The sequence below is a fragment of the Choloepus didactylus genome, chromosome 17, assembly GCF_015220235.1.
Source record: "Choloepus didactylus isolate mChoDid1 chromosome 17, mChoDid1.pri, whole genome shotgun sequence".
NCBI lineage: Eukaryota > Metazoa > Chordata > Mammalia > Pilosa > Megalonychidae > Choloepus > Choloepus didactylus.
In genome coordinates, this window is record NC_051323.1 from 33,002,703 (window position 1) to 33,023,449 (window position 20,747).

Consider the following 20,747-nt stretch of genomic DNA (forward strand, 5'->3'; position numbering starts at 1 on the left):
TCTCCTCTCTCTCTTCTCTCTCCTCTTTCTCTATCCTCTCTTTTTCATTCTTTCTTTCATCTATTCTTTTGTTATGTCTTCTCCCCTTCATATTCTTTGTATTAAGATAGGAGACGGAATTTAGGCCACAAAATTTTAAAAATATGAAAATATGTATTCAGATATCTGATCCATTTTTAGCTATGATAAAATTGTTCTCTTTAAAACCTAAAATACTCCCAATGACAATAACCATATGCAGAAGCCAATTACAGGTCAATGGATCTTAAAATTATCAGAAATTTCCTGATGATAACCTTACTTAATTTAATTTATTCTGTCCCAAAATGTGTGCTATTATCACTGCAGATGTCCTAACGCCCTTTCAGGGCACGGTCCCCCTGGTGTAGATTGGGACTCCTGGTCCAAGCTGTGCATTGGCACTGAGAGCACTAACATGCCCCTAACTCTCCCCGAGGGTCAGTTTTTTCAATTATAAAGTGAAAGTTATAATAATGGACGTTTTGGCCTATCTCGATTGTGAAATAGGATGATGCACATCCAGCACTTAGAGGAGCTCCTGGCATAATGTAAACGTTCATGTACATTCAATCCACCACTCAGTATATTTTGCTTTGTTTTTGCCAAAAGCTAAGTGCCCACACCTTTATAAGAATCACATTAGAAGCTATGAAACCTGATTTCCATCCACAGTTAGACTGTAGAAATTCAGGTAAGTGAACCATCTTTTCTCCCCCAATAAAATTAGGACAAATACCTTTAATTTCCATTCTAGCCCCTGCCAACTCCCTGGAGAAGTTACTGAAACTCAGAAATTAGGAGAGGTATGCTAGAGTAGAGAGAGTCTATGTTCTTTTCTGCTTATCAGGAGGAAGCATACAAAATTTATTTTAAAATCTTCTGTTCATCACACCCTTTGTTATTTTCACAATTTCATCAGGAACCATGGTTATAAGCTGATCATTTGAGCTGGTATTTCTCTATCATAAAAAAAAAAAGAAAAAAGAAAAGACAAGACACACCTCATCCCCTAACTCACCTCTAGCATAATACACATACATTTTTACCTAATTCATACAGAAAAAGAATATTTTCTTTCTGTGACAATATGCCTGTGTAAATAATAGCAAAATGGATTACTATTTCCTAAAATTCTACATTTATTTCATAATTCAGATGTGTTAAGACATTGCCTTCCACCTTCAGCTGAAACCAGTAATCTATCTCAATGGAGTCAAATATATGCCACAATCTTTCCTTTCCTTTCAAATTCATGCTGTTTGTTTCTCAGTGCCTTATTACCCAGGCTTCAGTGTTCCTGTAGTTTCTTCTCATAAGAATGGTTCTAATATTTTGCAGTGTATTGATGTGTTAAACTTATTGGCAAATAATTTTTAAAATCACTTGAACTTTTTACTTTACATTTTCTTTTCTTCTCTCTTTTAGCCCATACATAGGTATAATGTTAGTCTCCAAATAAACATGCAGGTCAGATGGTTTATTAGGTTGTTATGTTACAACCTCAAAGATGTTTCATGTCTCAAATAATTCCCCCATTCCATTCAAGACATTGAGACATGATAGCCCAACTTTTGCTACTTGTCATTGTTTCATTTCTTCCTTTATTGGAAAGGAATTGCTGATTTGTAAGTTTGCAAGGTTGCCATTTAAGCTTGTTAAATAAGATGACATTAATATTTCTTTGAGGCTTTGCCTGTAAAAAATTGGAGAAGGAAACTGGGCTAAGTCAGTTATGCAACTAACCTAACTGAACTTAGGTTTGTTTGTATTTTCTCCTCGTAATTCAATTTTTTGAGTTTAATTTTTCCCAATAAATTTTATTTATATTAGCAGACAAAGTCATAAATTTGCTCATGGCAGAAAGGAAGAATCACATATTTCTATTAAACAATTTAGAAAAAGGAATAGAAAGGTTAAGAACCAAAACCACATAGTGACCTCTTCATGGATAGCTTTATTTCAGCCTCAGAGATTATAGAACATCTTTATATTATGATAAATAATTTCATTCCCCATTGGGCTTCAACTTCCCTCAAAAGATGAAGTCCTCTATTTTTTTTAATCTTCTGAATATACTCTAAAGAGACTCTGAATATACATGAATACACTTATCCACCCTTCTTTCTCCAGGTGATTGATAGACTCTCTTAAAATCTACCATATATTCTTGATCTGTTTCCTTTGGTTTACCCTAATACCTCAGTCGCACTTGGAGAAACTATTCTTCAGCAGGTGATTTTCAATCTTATACGCTGTATTGTGACTGTCTTCCTTTCTCTAAGCATCTGGCTCCCCCTCCTCCCCTGTCCTTTGCTATTTGATATGTTATGCATTATGGGAATAATCAGGCTCATTTATGACAGGCATGTCTGGCCAGGGGGCAAATACAACCATTGATGTCCTCTGCAATTTTATGAGGAAGGGAACATTTTGGCTCACCTCCTGTCAGAAGACAGGACACAGAACTTTCTCCCACACCCAGTGCCTTCCTGAGGGTGTGCTGAGATCCTCAGAAAAGCAGGACGCAGGGAAGCAGGATGAACACACTACACTCAGAGCATCCTTTCCTATCAGACAGCTCAGTGCACCCTCACATAACATTCACAGATGCTTTAATCGGAAAGAATTTTCTGGGGTAGCATATAAAATAATTTAGAGATTTTATATGCCCTCCAAGCTCCAGACCCCCATTTTGCAGGCGTGGAAACTTCCCAAATTATCAAAGTGTTAAGGAACAGAATTTAAGAAAAACCTCAAGTCTCCCTATTGCTCCATTATTTCTTCAGTCCTCTCTGGACTCTGCTGAAATCCAGCAGCAATAAACTTCCAAAGCCTACTTACTGCATCAATCAGTCCCCGTTTCCAAATATGTAAAAGACTAAGGAAGTTTGTCCCTTTTTTGAAATTTCAGCTTCCCCGGTCATGAAACTGTCCTTCTCCTTATTGTAAGTAGATTTGTGTTTTACTCTATTCCATGTCCAACAATCTATTTCATGGCCAAGGTACACCATGAGGTGTAATACCTTGAACGTATTTATGCGAAAGCATAGTGTTTTCTTTCTTACCCTCCCTCAAGAGGACATACAGAAGAGAACTGCTGTCGTTACTCATTTTTATTCCTCTGCTTACATCCAAAGAATTTCCAAACTAGTCTAGCTGACGAATATACATCCTCACAAGATTGCCGCATATTACCTTCTTCATCCCACTCAATTTCTCCTTCATTCCAGGTACCAGTGCACTGACACTGACACACTGATGTTCTCCTTGTGAGAATTAACCGATCACATTCATTTACATCCACTTAATTGCTGCTGCTATTGTTTAGTTCCTTAACCTCCAGCTAGGGTGCAATTCACGTGAACACTAGGGAAGTACTGATTAGTTCTGCAAAGTAGATTAAAATCATCTGGCTAATTGGAGATTGCCCATACTGCTGCTCTCCTTCCAGCTCCAGGTTCAACAAATCTCATGTCTTCCAGGAAGGACATTTGGCTGGATATGAAGGAAGGCTTGGCTAGATCCAACAGCATTTCCTGAGCATGTCCACCTACAGGGCAACATGCTAGGCATTGTGCCAGTGATTATCACCAATCTGGTCTCTGTCCCAGCCTGTAACTTGGCTTTTGACTGGAAGCCTGCCTTCTTGATTTTCATAAGGAGCACATTCAGACTGGAGAACTTCATTTCTGTGTGGCTGAATCACTGGTTTCCCAAACTGGTAGGAGTTTCATTTTGAAATGCAGGCACTTAAGAAAATCCATACGCAACAGTTTGGCTAGTTTGGAGGAAAATGATAATTAAGAATATGATAATCTCAGTTGATCCAAAGCATACTGCCATGTTTGTAATAAGTAATTTACTCAGAACTTGCTGTTGATGTGATGGCAAGCTCGCTTCGGTAACTAAGCTATTACACAGTTGTAGGCAATGAAATCCCGAAGCTTTCATTGGCAACACTTCATCCCAATGTGTAAGCTAAGTTGGGGTGTTTTAAGATGTTTAATTATGTTTTGCTTAATAGAAACGAGAAGCCTACATACCCACTCCAGGAATTCTGAGAAATTGCAGTAGTTCAAATTTCTTCATTTAACCTAAGATGCCTGTCTCAACTTGGCTCCAATCTAACTCTTCAGCACATTTTCTGACTGTACCCTAAAATTCAGTCACACAAAACTGTTAACATTTCCTCAAATGTATTAGAGTTTTTATAGCCTGGTTTCTTTATGTTGCTCTGGGGTTTGTTATAGGAATGATGGACAGACATAGGAAGAAGTGCTCATGTTAACTTGGGTGGTCCAAACAAGAAGCCATCTAAAAATGTCAGGTGTTTTACATCATTTACACCACTTAATCATCCCAGCAGACTTGTAGAAAAGGTCATCATATATGCACACTGATAGACTGAGGTTCAGAAAGGTTGAGTGACCTCTTCAAGGTCACACAGTAAATTAAAAAGCTGTGAATTGAAATCCAGTTCTATATGACTCCAAACTTATTCTTTTCTACTACATGAGGGAGGTGTAGCTCAAGAAGAGGTAAGTCTTGAGCTGCAACTTGAATTATGTGTAATACCTCACAAGGAATAAAAGAAGAAAGTCAATATGGTGGGTGTAACATCCAAGAACACTGAGAGGTTGAAAGAGGAGGACGAGGGCAATAGTGATAGAAGTTGTTAAGACCATATGATATTTCTGAATGGCAAAGAAAAGCTAGAGAATTTCAAACTGCATCTGGGGAGGATAAGGAAGAGACAAAGACTACTAGGGAGCCAGGGACTCTAGGACTCAAAGCCCATACCACTGATTGTCTCCTCTGAAGATGCCAAAAATAAAAACATCATCTTTTTATTGCATTGGCTGTTAAGGCTGCAGAAGTGGTAATTACATAGCAAATCATAAAGTGGACATCTTAGGACAAAAAGATTTGGCTGATTTTTCTGGGCTTTAGCCCTCTAATCCTTGTTCTGTCTTTGCATTGTACATGAAGCAGATATGCAAAAGAGAGAAGGGAAATCTATTTGGGATAAAATCACAAAGTAAGGACTTACCCCTAACATCTGAAGGGCTTGGATCATGAGTACAAAGGGAGTTCCACATTCTACTCCAAATCAAACTATTGACTGAAATATGCTTTATCCTCCTATCTTGATAAATATACCTTAATAACAACCTGGAAGACCAGATTTCAATATAGAATTTTCTGGTTCCTTGAATTTCTATGCTAGAATCAGCAGAAGAGGGAAAGCTTACTGTTGTTCCCACCCCTGCTCTGTGAGGGGCCTCATACATGTGTGTGTGGATGCTTCTTCCCACATCTCCAGGGTCAGTTCACATCTGAGGGCTCAAGAGTGCATATTCCATTCAGAAAGATGGGCCCAGGGAAGGAGCCTGCACAAGCCCTGCAAGTGGGTTTGGAACCATTTAGGAAGGGAACTTGGGGGTCCAGGATACCCAGGGCATGACCTAGAAGAGGGTGGGGGTATTGGATCCAGTTTGGAAAGTCTCTTAGTACTTTGGGTTCTCAACCCCTTAAGGAGGAAAATGGCCAGAAAAGGCTCAAAATGGGCCCAGCAAAGCAGAAGGCTCAGGGCAGGGGCAGATTTTGCCTGAATCTAAAGACAATATTGCACAAAGAAGTATAGAAAATGTCTTCCTATATTCCTTACAACTAATTTGGGCACTGAAGTTCCTCTTTGATGCTTCACTAGGCTCATAGCATTACTTAGATTTAAGCAGTCCTGTTCATGTCACAATATATGAAAGCCCTGAATTAGGCACAATCAGGTTTTCAATAAGAGGCTGTGCTTTTGGGTGCTAATTTTTATTTTTTATGTTTTTAGGAGTTGAAGATCTTTCAACTGTTCATGTAGTCCACAGTGTCTATATCCACCAACTTATAAATGAAGATACAAATTACATAAAGCAAAGGAAAATTTGAGACCCCATTTAATTTCTCTACCTATACACACACACATACACTTTAACTAACTATGCAATATTGTCCTAATTAAAAACTGAATTCATCAGCAAAATGAACTCAAGAAGCTAGTTTTCTGCCTCAGTTTACTTATCTAGGTATAGAACTTGCTTAGTCAGAAAATTCTCAATCTGTTCAAAATGGAGAGTTTCCCTGTGCAATTTCACTCCACAAATTGCATTAGATTACATATCACCTCAACCCAAGATGCCAAGGCTGCTTGAGTTGACAGGACAGAGTATCAGAAAGGGGAGGTTTGGAGAGAGAGAGAAAGAGAGAGAGAGAGAGAGGGGGAGAGAGAACTCCAGAGATTCACAAATCTCCTTTGATTCTCAACTGAATACTGGTCAGTACATGCACACGAGGATATTACCCATGTCTTGATAAAGAATTACCCGGAATGACTGTAGGGAACCATCTCTGATATTCACACTGGTCTCAGTAGTGGGGCAAATTAGTCCTAGACTATATATTCCTCTAAAGCTACCTAACAAAGCTTGAAAGCAAGAATTGAAAGGATCAAACTGTTCCCAAGCAACTTAAATGTAACGCAGAACAAATATCAAGAATATTTGGAGGAAAATAAAAATATTCCATACTCAACAAGGTAAAATTCACAATGACTGATATCTGATTTTTTAAAAAAATGTCCAGACATGCAAAGAAGCAAGAAAATATGACCCATAATGAGGTTAAAAAAAAAAAATCAGTCAATCAAGACAAAATCCAGAAATGACATAGATGATAGAATTAGTACAAAAGGAATCAACATAGTTATTATAACTATATTGTATATGTTCAAGAAGTTAAAGAAAATTTTTAACATGTTAAATAGAGACATGGAAGACATTAAAAAAAAAACCTTAAACAAACTTCTAGAGATGAAATTTACACTGTCTAAAAACACTGGATATGATTAATGGCAGATTAGGCACTGTAGAAAAAAAGAGTAGTGAACTTGAAGAAATAGCAATAAAAACTACACAAAATGAAAAAAAGATGGAGAATACTGAAGCAAAATAAACAGAACATCAGTGAGTTGTAAGACAACTTCAAATAGCCGATATGTCTGTGTGTGTGTGTGTGTGTGCGTGCATGCGTGCGTGCGCGTAAATTGGAGTCACTGAAAGAGAAGAAATGCATGAATGGGGGGGACAGAAAAAATATTTGAGTAAGTAATGGCTAAAATTTTAATGAAATATATATAAATCCTCACCCAAGAATCTCAGTGAATCTCACCCAAGCACAAGAAATAAGGCAAAATACACCAAGGAACATCACAAAATCTTAAAAGCAGTCAGAGGAAAAAAAGACATATTTCATAAGGAAAAATAAAGGTAAGGATGGCAGAGATTACTTACTGGAAAGAGTGTAAGCTAGAAGATATTTGGAGGAACACTTTAAAGTACTGGAAAAAAAAAAAACTCTCAATCTAGAATTTTGTACCCAAGGAAAATATCTTTAAAAAATGAAAGCAAAATAGAGACCTTTCCACATATACCAAAGCTGAAAGAAATCAGCACCAACGGATCTGCACTATTAAAAAAAAAAATGTTAGAGGACATCTTTCAGGCAGAAGAAAATTGATTCCAGGTAGAAATCTAGATCTACACAAAAGAATGAAGTCCACCATAAATAATAGCTAGCTATGTAGGGAAATATATTTATTTCTTTTTATTTAAATATCTTTAGGAATAACTTTAAAAACAAAAATAATAGGTAACATAAACATATATCCTTATAAAATTTTATACTATACAGAGTGATAAAATATTACTTGAAGATAAAATGTGATAAATTAATAATATATAACATAAACATTATGAAAACCACTAAAATACACACACACAAACACCCACAAAGTTACAGCTAATAAATCAGGAAAAGCCATGAAATGGAATTCTAAAATACCCAAGTAATACATAAGGAACAAGAAAAAGAAAAAAAAAAAAAAATAGGAACAAAGAAAGAAGGAATGATGGCAAGCAAATATCAAGAGGATAGATTTAAACTCAATCTTAGCCATTATCACATTAAATACAAATAGTCTAAAGACCCCAATTAAAAGACAGAGATTGTCATATTGGATTAAAAAAATGCAAAACCCAACTATATGCTGCCTACAAGAAACATATTTTATATATACGAACACAAATAAGTTAAGAAAAAATGATGGAAAATAATATGTCATGCTAATACTAATCAAAGAAAATGCAGAATGACTAATGTTAGGCAAAGTAGATTTCAGTGCCAGAAATACAACCAGGGGATAAAGATAGTAATTTTGTAATGATAAAGGGGCTAATTAATCAAGAAGACGCTTAAGTCCTAAATATTTATGCACCTAATGACAGACCTTCAGGATATATGAAGCAAATATTGAAAACACTGCCAGGAGAAATAGATAAATCCACAATTTTAGGTGGCAATTTCAATATCCCTTATGCAATAATTAAAGAATAAGTAAGCAGAAAATCAGGAAAGCTAGAGATGACTTGAACACTATTAACTATCTCCATCTAATTGACATTTCTAGAACATTCTGCCCCAACAGCAGCAGAATTCATAATCTTTTCAAGTAAACATAGAATATTTATTATTTAAACCAAACCTCGGCCCATAAAACAAGTCAAAGAATTTGAAAGAATTCCACTCACACAAAATACATTGCCTAACCACAATGGAATTAAGTTAGAAATCAACAATAGTTACGGAAAAGTCCCAAATATTTGGAACTAGCTAAGTCATTTCTATATAACCCATGTGTTCCAGTTTGCTAATGCTGCCGTTTGCAAAACACCAGAAATGGATTGGCTTTTATAAAGGGGATTTATTTGGTTGCAAAGTTATAGTTCTAAGGCTGTAAAAGTGTCCAAACAAAGGCCTCAACAATAGGGCACCTTCACTGAAGAACACCTACGGCAACTGGAAAACCTCTGTCAGCCGGGAAGGCACAGGCACGTGGTTGGCGTTTGCTCCAAGGTTCTGGTTTCCAGATGGCTTTCTCCCAGGATGTTTCTCTCTAGGCATCTGGGGATATTCTCTTAGTTTCTTCCAGGCAAATTCTGGACTAGCAAAAGTCTACTTTCAATGGCCGTCTCCAAAATGACTCTCTTGGCTATAGTAGCTCTGAGTTCCTTCTGTTTGTCAGCTCTTTTATAGGGCTCCAGTGATTTAAGACCCATCCTGAATGGGTGGGGTAACACCTCCATGGAAATTATCCAATCAAAGGTCTTGCCCACAGTTGATTGAGTCACATCTCCATGGAAACACTCAATCAAAAGATTCCCACCCAATCAACACTAATACGTCTGCCCCCACAAGACTGCATCAAAGAACATAGCGTTTGGGGGAACGTAATACATCCAAACCGGCACACCATGTATCCAAGAAGAAATCAAAAGGAAAATTAGAAAGTACTTTGAAAGGAATAAAAATCAAAACATAGCATATCAAAATTTGTGTATGCAGCTAAAGCAGTATACAGAGAAACATCTATAACACTAAGTTCACACAATGACTTCAGTTCCCCCACTAAGACTCTAGACAAAGAAGAACAAATTAATCCCAAAGTAAACAGAATGAAGGAAATAGTAAAGATCAGACAGAAATAATTAAAATTGAAGAAGCAAAACAATGAAACCAAAAAACAGTTCTCCAAGCCTGTGAATAAAATTGATAAACATAGAACAAGACTGATCAGGAAAAACAAGGGAAAGAACATAAATTACCAATATCAAGAATGAGAGAGGAGACTTACCATAGATTCTACAGATATTAAAAGGAAATAAAGGAGCATATGACAAAATTTGCTATAAATTTGACAACTTGGGTGAAATAAACAAATTCCTTGAAGGTCATAAATTACCAAAGCCTACCCAAGAAGAAATGGATAAACTGAATATTCATATATCTATTAAAAATTGAATGTGTAGTTAAAATCCTTCCCACAAAGACAACTCCAGACCCAGATGGTTTCACTATAGAATTTTACATAAAATTAAAGGATTACCAATTTACCAATTATGAATTTACATGAAATCTTTCAGAAAATCCAAAAGGGGGGAATATTTCACAACTCAGTCTATGACACCAGCACTAACCTGTTACCTAAATCAGATACATTACAAGAAAAGCAAAAATAAAAACTACAGAACTTTATGAACTTAGATGTAAAACTTTGAAACAAAATTCTAACAAATGGAATCCAACCATGTATAAAAAGCAGATTACATTATGACCAAATAGGATCTATCCCAGGAATGCAAATTTGGTTTAACATTCAAAAACCATTCACTGTAATTCACTGTATTAACAGACAAAAAAGCAAAAATCACATGATCACCTCAATAGATGCAGACAGGGCATTTAAAATGTCCAGCATCCACTTTGGATTTTTTTTTTTAAGTGAACAAACTAGGAATAGAAGGATCTTTTTGAACCTGATAAAGGGCATTTTCAGAAAGCCTATAGTTAAAGGTGGATGAATGAATGCTTCCTCCTAAGACCAGGGAAAAGCGAATTTGTCCACTCTTACCACTTGTATTCAATACTCTAATAGAGGGTCTAGTCATTGCAGTAAGTAAAATAAAAAGAATAAAAGGCATCCAGATTGGAAATGAAGAAGTAAAACACTTCTTATTCTCAGAAAACACGATCATCTATGTTAGAAAATCCTACGCAAGCTATAAAATAGCTACTAGAACTATTAAGTGAATTGAACAAGGTTGTAGGATACAAGATCAATATATAAAAGTCAATTGTATTTCTATATATTAGCAATGATCAATCAGAAATTGAAATTTCAAAGCCAACTACAATAGAATCAGAAATATGAAATTCTTAGGGGTTAATCTAATAAAATATATGCAAGACCTGTAATCTGAAAACTACAAAGCATTTCTGAGAACAATTAAGGAAGATGTAAATATATAGAGAGGCATACTGTGTTCATGGAGCAGAAGACTAAATATTGTCAAGATATCAGTTCTCCCCACATAAATTGATAGAATCAACACAGTCCGAAAATAATCCAGAAAATAGTTTCAAACATACGGAGGATTTTCAACAATGATGCAAAGGCAATTCTGCACAGAAAGTATAGCCTATTTTAAAATGGTATTGAAATGATTGGAAATGTATATGAAAAAAATGAGCTTCATCAAAATTAAGAACTTCTGTTCTTAGAAGTCACTAAAAAGAAGTAAAAGACAAACCATAGAGTTGAAGAAAATTTTTGTAAATCATGTATCTGATAAAAGACTTGTGTCCAGACCATATAAAGAGCCTTCAAAATAGATAATAAGAAACAAATGTCTCAATTCAAAAATGGCCAAAAGATTTAAACAGATATTTTACCAAAGAAAATACATAGATGACAAAGTAGTATAGAAAAAGATGCAAATGCTCAATCCTCTAAATTATTAGGTAAATGCAAAGTAAATCCATGATATTGCTCATTTCTATTATTGTCAAAGATCAAATGACTGACAACACCAAAAGTTGATAAGGATTCGGAGAAACTGGGACTCTCATACTATTCATGGGAATATAAAATGGTACAACCACTTGGAAACAGTTTGGCAGTTTCTTAAAAAGTTAAGCATATACTCTACCATATAATCCAGCCAATCAATTCCTAGTTATTTACTTAAGTCAAATCATATGCCCATACAAAGATTTGTGCATGAAGTTTATAGCAGCAGCTGCATTTGTAACTACTGATAAATGCAATAATCAAATGAGATTCAAAATAATTATGCTGAAAGAAGACCAAAAAAGAGAGAGTATATAATGCATGATTTCAATTTATATAAAATTCTAGAAAATGTAAATGAATCTATAATTACAGAAAGATCAATGGTGGCCACAGCAAAGGAGTCCAAAAGGAAAATTTAGTCTTCCACACAGTGTTTGTATCAAATAAATGAATACATACACATGAATTTTGTCTTTTCAACTTCCCTTACAGTCTTACATGCAAGATAAAATTATTGAGGCATGCATTCCACAGACACTTAGAGTGTACATATTTTACACATTGTGGATTTAAAGAAGAATGTTATAACCTATGCCCTGAAGAAGCTTATATTTTAATAAGACTTAAGGAGAAAATGTGGATAATGATAATTTGACATAGAAGGTTTAAATGCTGGGGAATGTAATAAGAACTATCAAGTATTTTGCAAGTGCAGGGAAGACTTCCAAGTTAAGAAATCAGTAAGAGCTTTATGGGGTGTGTGGTATTAGAGAACTTGGACTTGAAAGATGAATAGTATTTCTACAGAACATGCTGGAGAGAAAGGAATAGGCAGAAATAGGAGTAAAGAAATAGGCAGAAGCGTTTGATTCAAGAAATTATCCTAACCTAGAACATCATTAAAAACTCCAAGAATACTTTCATAGCTACAGATTCTATACCGCATAGCCAAGATCCTCTGATTTATTAAATCTGGGTCTTAGAATCTGTATTTTTTTTTTAATCCCAAAGAAAATCTTGATGATCAATCTGATTTTGGAACCACTGGGCTATAGAATATACATAGACAGGAGTAGGTAAGTCCAAATTATAGGAGGCTTTGAATATGAGTCAATTGGCTTGCAATAGGATCTAATGATTATTTCACCTATACTAATTAATTTATCACAGGACCACACTTCCCAGTTAAAACCTGAACCATCTGTGGCCAAGCAGATCATGAATCAGTAAACGATAAAGAACAATAGCACTAGTTATTTGACAATGCATAGATAAGCCTGTAGTATTACTTAAAAATTTTTAAAAGTGGAATTTTAGAGCCAAGACAAAGTTAGCGATCCTTTAGGTCATTTACCTAAAGTCACAGACCTATTTATTGATTTCCTAAAAGTATGTATGAAGTTACTGATAGGCACCCTCATATTTTTTGCAGAGGAGATGGTGGAAGTTAGTTTCACAGGGACAGTTTAATTGGAGAAATATTTTGTGATACAGAACGAAAGTTGCCTTTTTAGGTAAGATGTTATGCCTATCATATTGCTGTCATATTATTTACAGAGCAGAGGCTCTTCATATCACTTTTATGCACTGGTGTAGATTTTGGACTGTTGTTTCCTTTGGTACATGATTTATTACGTCAACTAATCCTAAAAAAAAAAGTCTACAGTAAATAAGTAGATAAATTGATGTTTATCCAGCATGACTATGGGGTATGAAATTTACAAATTTATGTTCATTTGGAGAAAATGAAAGCTATACAAGAAATGCAATCATTGTTTTGCAGTTCTGAATAGCTAAGTTCATTCTTTGCCCCAATCTCTCATTTCTAATTAGGACTGTAGGTACTACTGCTCTGTCTCTCTCTGAGAATGGCATCTGTGGACCTCATGCTAATGAATACGGCCAGGGGTCCCAGAGTTAAGTCTAGGCCTCAGAACTAGGAACATTTCCATCAAAGATGGTTTGTTAATCATAAAGTAAGGAGGGAAAAAAGCTATTTGCTTCTTTTGTAGCTCTGACCCTCCCTTGGTCCTGCCAGGCCTGCCTGAGCATCCTCAGAGTTCAGTGGTAATTAAAGCAACAGTGTTGTGAAAAAAGTGTGAATTACTTTTACAGGAAGACTTGGATGTTGCTACTGACTGACAAAGCACAGCGGGGGACTCCGCTGGATATTAAAGAGTGATGGTAGTCCCTGTATTGTAAGGTGGCTTTTCAGCACAATGCAAAATTGTGACTTTTCACAAGTTGATATCTCTGGAACCTTTCGAGTTATCAGCTTAAAATTTAGGTCTTTTTTTTTTTTTTCTCTGACAAAGGTTGCAGAGCAAAACTATGTCACATTCATGAAATGTGGTATGGTGGTTAGTGTTATGGAGAGTTAAAGTATATTTTCTTTCTTTTCTTCCCCTGTATTTTTGGTCCTGCCATGGAATTATTTCAACCTTGAAGATTATTAAAAATAGTGAGGAAGAAACTATAAAGGATCATATGCTCAACCATCTCTTGGCAAGTTATTTCAATGTTGAATATCTAGCCTTTCCATTTCTGTCATTTTTAAAGAAGAAAGAAGCCCAGACCCGCCAGCATTCTGTTGGCAATGCCAAGAAACGCCGACTCTGCGCTCTCAGCAGTGGGGTAAGAACAGCCACATGGACAGTGGGCTTATTCCACCAGGCCCAGCCAGGAAAAAATTCTGATCTTGCTCTTTATTGTTCCAAATCTTGTTACACCAACTCCCACACAGGTGTGATCTAATGTTGACTCTGCTCATTATATGGTGAGGAAAAAAAATGTCTTTAGCCAAATCCCATAAGCCACCTTCTGTAAGACGTGAAACAGGAACATAAAATAACTCAATAGGCTATTAATCACTTTATTTTATACACTAACAGACACTACCAGTATTTCTTGAATTAGGTTCATAGAATACATGAGAATTCTATGTAGAGGCATCACCAACATTCTGGGGCAGCCTGCGTTGGTACAAAATAGGCTGCAATGCAACTGAAAGGCACCGGGAAATACGTATGTAATGTATTAGGGATATACTTATCTCTGCTGTAAATAACGAACAAAACACTGTGTAATGTGCATATGTATTTTAGTGGTTATAATTTTCTTTTCTCAGTAAATAGATTGAGATGATAAGTGAAACTTCTATTCTTGTTATAGTTTCAGTAACCGTGGCCACATCTGACCAACAGAGGGACACTGTGAATGAGTGACAGCGAGCAGAAGGCAGCATAGCATGGCAGATAAGCGTACAACACTGGAGTCTTGACTTGCTTGCTTGCTAATTGAGCAACCTCAATTTCCTCATGTGTGAAAAGGGTGTAACAATTATTCCCACCTTATTTTGAAGATTAGGTGAATTACAATGCAAAAATTGCTTAGCAAAATGTCTGGCATATAGTAAGCAATTGCAAAGGGCACTTGTTACCATCAAAATCATCATATCATCATCATCATCATCATCATCCTCAAACTAGATGCTATTATGAAGCAAGGTGAATTTGGAAAAACATCCCTCCTTGCGTTTATATATACTGATTCTGTTTGATTTGTCTAGCAGTTGGGTAATATTTTTTAAGTGACATAAGGTTATGAAATGACATTTAGGGGATGAGGCTGTGACATGACAAACAATAGACTGCTTAAATATACAACAATGCTATAACCGAATAACTGGGGTGCTCAAATGACATTCTTCCACCCCACTAGTGCGAAGTTTAATTAGTATGTAAATAGCATACTCATTTACAATTGACATAATGCCACCTCTTTTCATGCCAAGCTGTCAGGGCCTATGAAACTGCAAAATTCCTGACACTAAACATTTGTTGTAAACTGATCCTTCCAAAAGTAACTTAACTAAAGCTGAAAAGGCAGGAAAGGTGATAATTGCTTTTTTTCAAAAAGCTATTTCTCCATTCTTTCTTTCAGAGAAAATGACCCAAACTGTGTTTTTGGAGAGAGATTCACCACATTATATTGGGCTGAGGGTAGATTCTGTAAAAGAAAAAAATACATGAACCACCAATCCAGAGTGATGAAAAGCAAAACGGGTAAGGAAAAAATACCCTCAATTGACACAGCTATTTTCATCACATCAAATCAGCCATCTGTTCTTGACATAGTTTATTATCATTAGGAAGATTTTCTCAATTCAGACTTGGTGATGAGGAAAGATGAAGAATTAACCAGATAAATAGCCAATTTGGAAAATTCAGGCTGAGACCCTCTTCCTCAATTTCTATCCCCTCCTTTCTCCCTGCTCCATCATCACACTCCAATTATTCCAAGCTTCAATGACATGATTAGACATGTTTATGATGTTGTTTCTCTCCCACTTGCAACAGCATAACAAACTAAACACACTAGGTATCAGATGACACAAAGGTGATCAACACTGCACAAAAAATATAATAATTTTTCATTGTTAAACATGACTGCATAAACCTAGAATGACAGAGGGCTATAGTTAAGGATGAGAGAACTAAATACTCTGAATTGAGGTATAAGAGTGCCAATGTTTTTCTCCCAGAATTTATTCATTAGAAATTGATCAATTTACCTTGTGATAAGGGTGTTTAGAAAAAAAAATTTCTTCGAAATCATCACAGAGTAATATCAACAGCTCTGTGCTGTAATCTAGAAGGAAAAAAGTAAATGTTGGAAAGCAATGATAAAAAATAGAATATTTAAATTATATTCTTAACATCAACTTATTAAAGTGAAGTATAAAATTTACCAAAGTTAAGCTCATAAATTTAGAGAAATATAGCTAAAAGAAAATTCTTGACAAATATCAACACAACTACTTGGCAAATAATTAGCTAAGCCAGTTATTTTAGCTTCATAATGACAAAAAAACAAGTTTGACTGATTCTTCCTCAAATAGTTCATAAATTCATCATGTTAGATTTGTAAGACTCTAATCTACAGATTTTGGGTTGTATTTAAAGTCCTATGTTTTTGATTAGAATTTTTAAAATATTAAAAAGAAGTAACTATTTAAATTAAACCATGCACTCTCCTTTGGGGCGCTAACTCCATCCTAACAGGCAGGTTATATTGTGTGGATATACCTATTCATTAATAACATTCCTGTGATAATTTCTTCTGTTTCTCTTAAATTCCCCAATCTTCTTGGAAAGAATGGTGTCTATTTGCCAATGTACCATTCTTTCCCTCCACAGCTCCTCCTATATGACTTCTTCCTAACTGACAAGTAAAGGAACTTTCTATAACACCTCATTCTCTGTAAGCTCTTACCCAAGTCACAATTTCTGATAGACCTTTCTTCTTGACCCACTCTTTTGTGAAATTTCATGTAGGTCACACTGTTTGAGGAGAGAAAAGTGAAAGGGATAAAAATATCCAAATGTAACCGTCTCCTCACTTTCTCTCTCTCCTTGGTTTAAAACAATGGATTTGGAGTACTTTGCGTGGTGCAGAGATGCCCTGGGAAAAAAGACTGCTGATCCAGTTCTAGACTTCAAGGAAAAGGAATGTGAGGACTCCCGAAGTTCTGTACGCTGTCTTCCTCTGCTGATTGGAGAGGGTGAGCAGATCAGGATTTTGGACAGAAGCTTTAATGTATGATGTGCACTTGGAGTGCTGTTCTCTTCGTATTTCTTGCAAACCTAAACAAGATGGTGAAAAACCGGCCAATACTGATGCAAGAGAGGGGAGAGAAACCACTAAGAATTAAGTCCACATTCTTAGCTTTTCACAGCAGGCAACTTTCAGCTTAGTCCTCGTGCATTGCTCCAGCTCTGTCTCCCACCTTCTCCCTATGGATCTTCTGATAAGTGATCCACCGGATCTCTGGCACCCAGTGCAGTGCGATGAGCTAACAAGCCGAGAGCATCTCAGCATTGTTTGTGGTGACAATACCCACCGACTACAGAGAAATCTGAGAGCTCTACCTTTTGTTTATGTGTTAGTATGTCATAGCAAACATCAGGCTGATTTGTGGAAACCATAACCCCAAAACCTGCCTAATATCAATCACCAAACTTAGAGAGAGGCAGGCTGGTAACATGGGATGAGACATGGAGATGAGCTGTACAACTTCAAGCCAGTTAATTTCGCAGAATTTCAGTTCTCACCACTATAATTGGGAATAATAACCACTACCTCATTTCAGTTATCATGACTAAAGAAGATGAAGTATATAAGGGCCCAGCATGGTACTTGACACACAGTTAGCACCGAACTGGTGTTCCTAGAAGAGGGAAGGAAAAATGGAGGTTTGAGCTAAAACTAGGCATGTTACACATTTCCCACCTGGTTCAGTGTAGGTCTGAGTTAAGTTTAGCCCAGGATTAAATTCCAGGGATGTCGATAGTAAGGCAGGTTGCTCTGACCCAGTCAAAGAGAATTATTGAATCTGAAAGTGATTCACCAGGAATGAATTAACATTTATTGAACTCCTATGGCATATCAGCTAGTTTAGCAGGACTTTAGTATATTTTAACACTCCCAATTCCTCTCTGAGATAGATATTGTTATTATGACCATGAGAAAAATATGGCCAGAAGAGGCTCAGTAAATTGCCTGTGTTAATAAATAGCAGAGGGACGACTAGAACCCAGGCCTAGGTGACCCTAGAGCATTCCCACTCTTTCTAAATCACCAAGCTACCTCTACTAAAACTTTTCATGTATTTGCTCTTATCAGAAGACCATTGTCCAGTTAGCAGATATACCATTAAACTTTTCTACACCCCAATAGATTATTTCATTTTGTTAATAGAGAAGATGGCAGATGATTGCAAAAATTAAGTTCTTACATTTGGGATGATAATTCTTGAAAGGTCTGAAAAGACTAGGACCACTCTTACAGCAAGTGCAGTGACTCCCTGTTGAGACACTTTTGCAGCCACCTAACTTGCTGGCATTAATACAACTAGGTCCATGATGGAAGATGTCACTGCTATGGCTGACTTTGTGCCTCTGATCTGGCTCTTTGAATCTGTCTGAAAGATAACTTTGATTTCTGGAAAGTCAAAGTTACTCTGTTCACTTGATGTAGCAGGTGAATTGGCAGAAACTATTTACAGCCAGAACTAGCAAGGTGCAGCTCTTGAAAGCTGGCTCCAATGTAAGTATAAGTAAATAGTAAGTAAAATAAGGATAAAATGATGACATTGTTCAAGAAACAGCTTTAGGTCCTTGAAAATGATTATTTCTGTTTGCCTGCAACTGTAAAAATGAATTTCAGGTAATACCTTTTCAGGTAAATGATGAATGACCATTTAAACATTGACGAATCTACCAACCAACATTAAAAAAAAAAAAAAAAAACTTTAAAAAGTTAAAAAAAAAAAAACAAAACCATAAAACTTACTGTGTTAAAAGGGGATTTGAAGGCTGAAATCACTTGATTTTTCAACCCAGTGATGACACCATGGGGATATTGATTCGTCTTTACTTCAACTCTGAAATGTAAAAAACATGTTTTGCCAGCTCAGAAAATCAAGCCCTTTAGCTCTACACATTATATTTTTTTCTAAGTCTCTAAATATGTTTTTCATCCAAGTTGGAGTATCTTCTTATACTTTGAAAATTATGATGGCAAGTCAACTATTCAATTAAAGCACCCAAGGAAAGTGGGAATAGCATTTATTGAATACTCATTTTGCCAAAAGAACATAAAAAATACTATTCACTTGTAAGGATCAAGACATTCCTAGCCTGTAATAGGAAATCACAGTCCATTCAGAGACTGAATCAGAACCAAAGAAAGAAAAGAAAGACAGGTTCCACAAGGGAAAGTATTTTCGTAAGTGCTTATTATAAATACGTTATTTTTTTAGTATTCCCCAAAATATAAATCTCTCATTATTAGTGTCTAGTTAACTTCAACAACACTAAAAATATAAAGTTAAAATGTTTAAAAGAGAGAAAAGGAAGGAAGATGGAGATCGAGAACAGAGAGAATGTAAACAATTTTTCTGACATCAAGGAAAATAAGAGAATTTGAAATTTTCAATAATTATTTGTTATAACAAAAATCTTCAGAATTCAATCAACAAAGTCACTATCATCCTTTCTTAGGTGCAAGTAGTATGGGATAAACGTTTTGGTTTTAGACTGGTATAACTATCCCCTACCCCCACACCCAGGGCAAGATAAATTCTTTGTCAAATACATATCCCCTTTCTTTCCATCTCTATATGGACTTTAAATATATTTCTAAGGAGTGAAAAAATGATATTGGAGTATTAATACCAACTTTTACGATTGTTGATTCAGTTTCTTAAATAAGATTGTAAATTTGTGCCCCTGATCTAGGTGTTAAAAGATGGTGGTACCAACCCATACCACCACCCTCAAGGAAAAACTCCTTCTCTTCCCTTGTAGATGCGTGTGTTTTTCAGAATAGAACCGCGTCTATCTGTTTCTAAAGCAGCATGGATTCTAAAGGCCGGCTGGAGAATTTGAAGGGAAGACAATTAAGGAAACCATGGAAACTTCCTGTAGTATGGATTATCTTCTGGATTTTCACTAGAGGGTAAAATTTAGCTAATCTTCACAGAAGTGAATAAAATTGACAAAGTCACTTATTAGGCTCTATTTATTTAACTACCATAAAGTCTGACCATTAGCTAGATGTCATAAGGCTTTACTCTCTTGTTATTGATAACTTTAGGAGCATAAATTACCTAAGCTTAAATCAGACACACACACACTCAAGCTTGTGGTATGTGGTTCTACTACCAAGTACAGTGAATGTATCTGACTCTGATAATTGTGCTGCAAATCTGGATCACACCTACCTAAACTTCTGAGTACTCAAGAATGAATAAGACATTACTACCTGAATAGTACTGGATATAAATTAGACATAATTTAGACATGTTTCTTGAATCACTAGTTTCTAATACAATGTAAAGAATTTGGTCTTCTCTTTCACATTACATTCAAATATATTTGGAAAGCTCTAGATTGAAAAAACTAAAACAAGTATCTTTACTACAAGGATTCTCAAAGAAATGTATATATTTTGTGTATGACTTAGCAACTTCCTAATAGAAGCATAATGTGTTAATTTAAAAAAAATCATGCAAAAGTTCAAAAATTATAATTAAAATTGCCTGAATCATGCCACTCTAAACCATCCATCCTTCATTTTAATTGAATATCATTCTTATGTGTTCATTATAAAAAGACTGAAAGGCATATTTATTTCCTATTTCTGCTGCAACAAGTTACCAAAAATTCAGTAGCTTAAAACAACATAAATTTATGATCTTATATTT

General features: G+C 35.7%; 1 long non-coding RNA gene across 1 annotated transcript in view; it reads right to left on the reverse strand.

Moving 5' to 3' along the window:
- The window catches only part of LOC119512710, a 231,868-nt gene that overhangs the window by 26,343 nt on the left and 184,778 nt on the right, over positions 1–20,747 (reverse strand). The window contains exon 6 of the long non-coding RNA XR_005212444.1: positions 18,833–18,923. This is a non-coding gene — a long non-coding RNA (uncharacterized LOC119512710). The remainder of the gene's footprint in view (positions 1–18,832; positions 18,924–20,747) is intronic.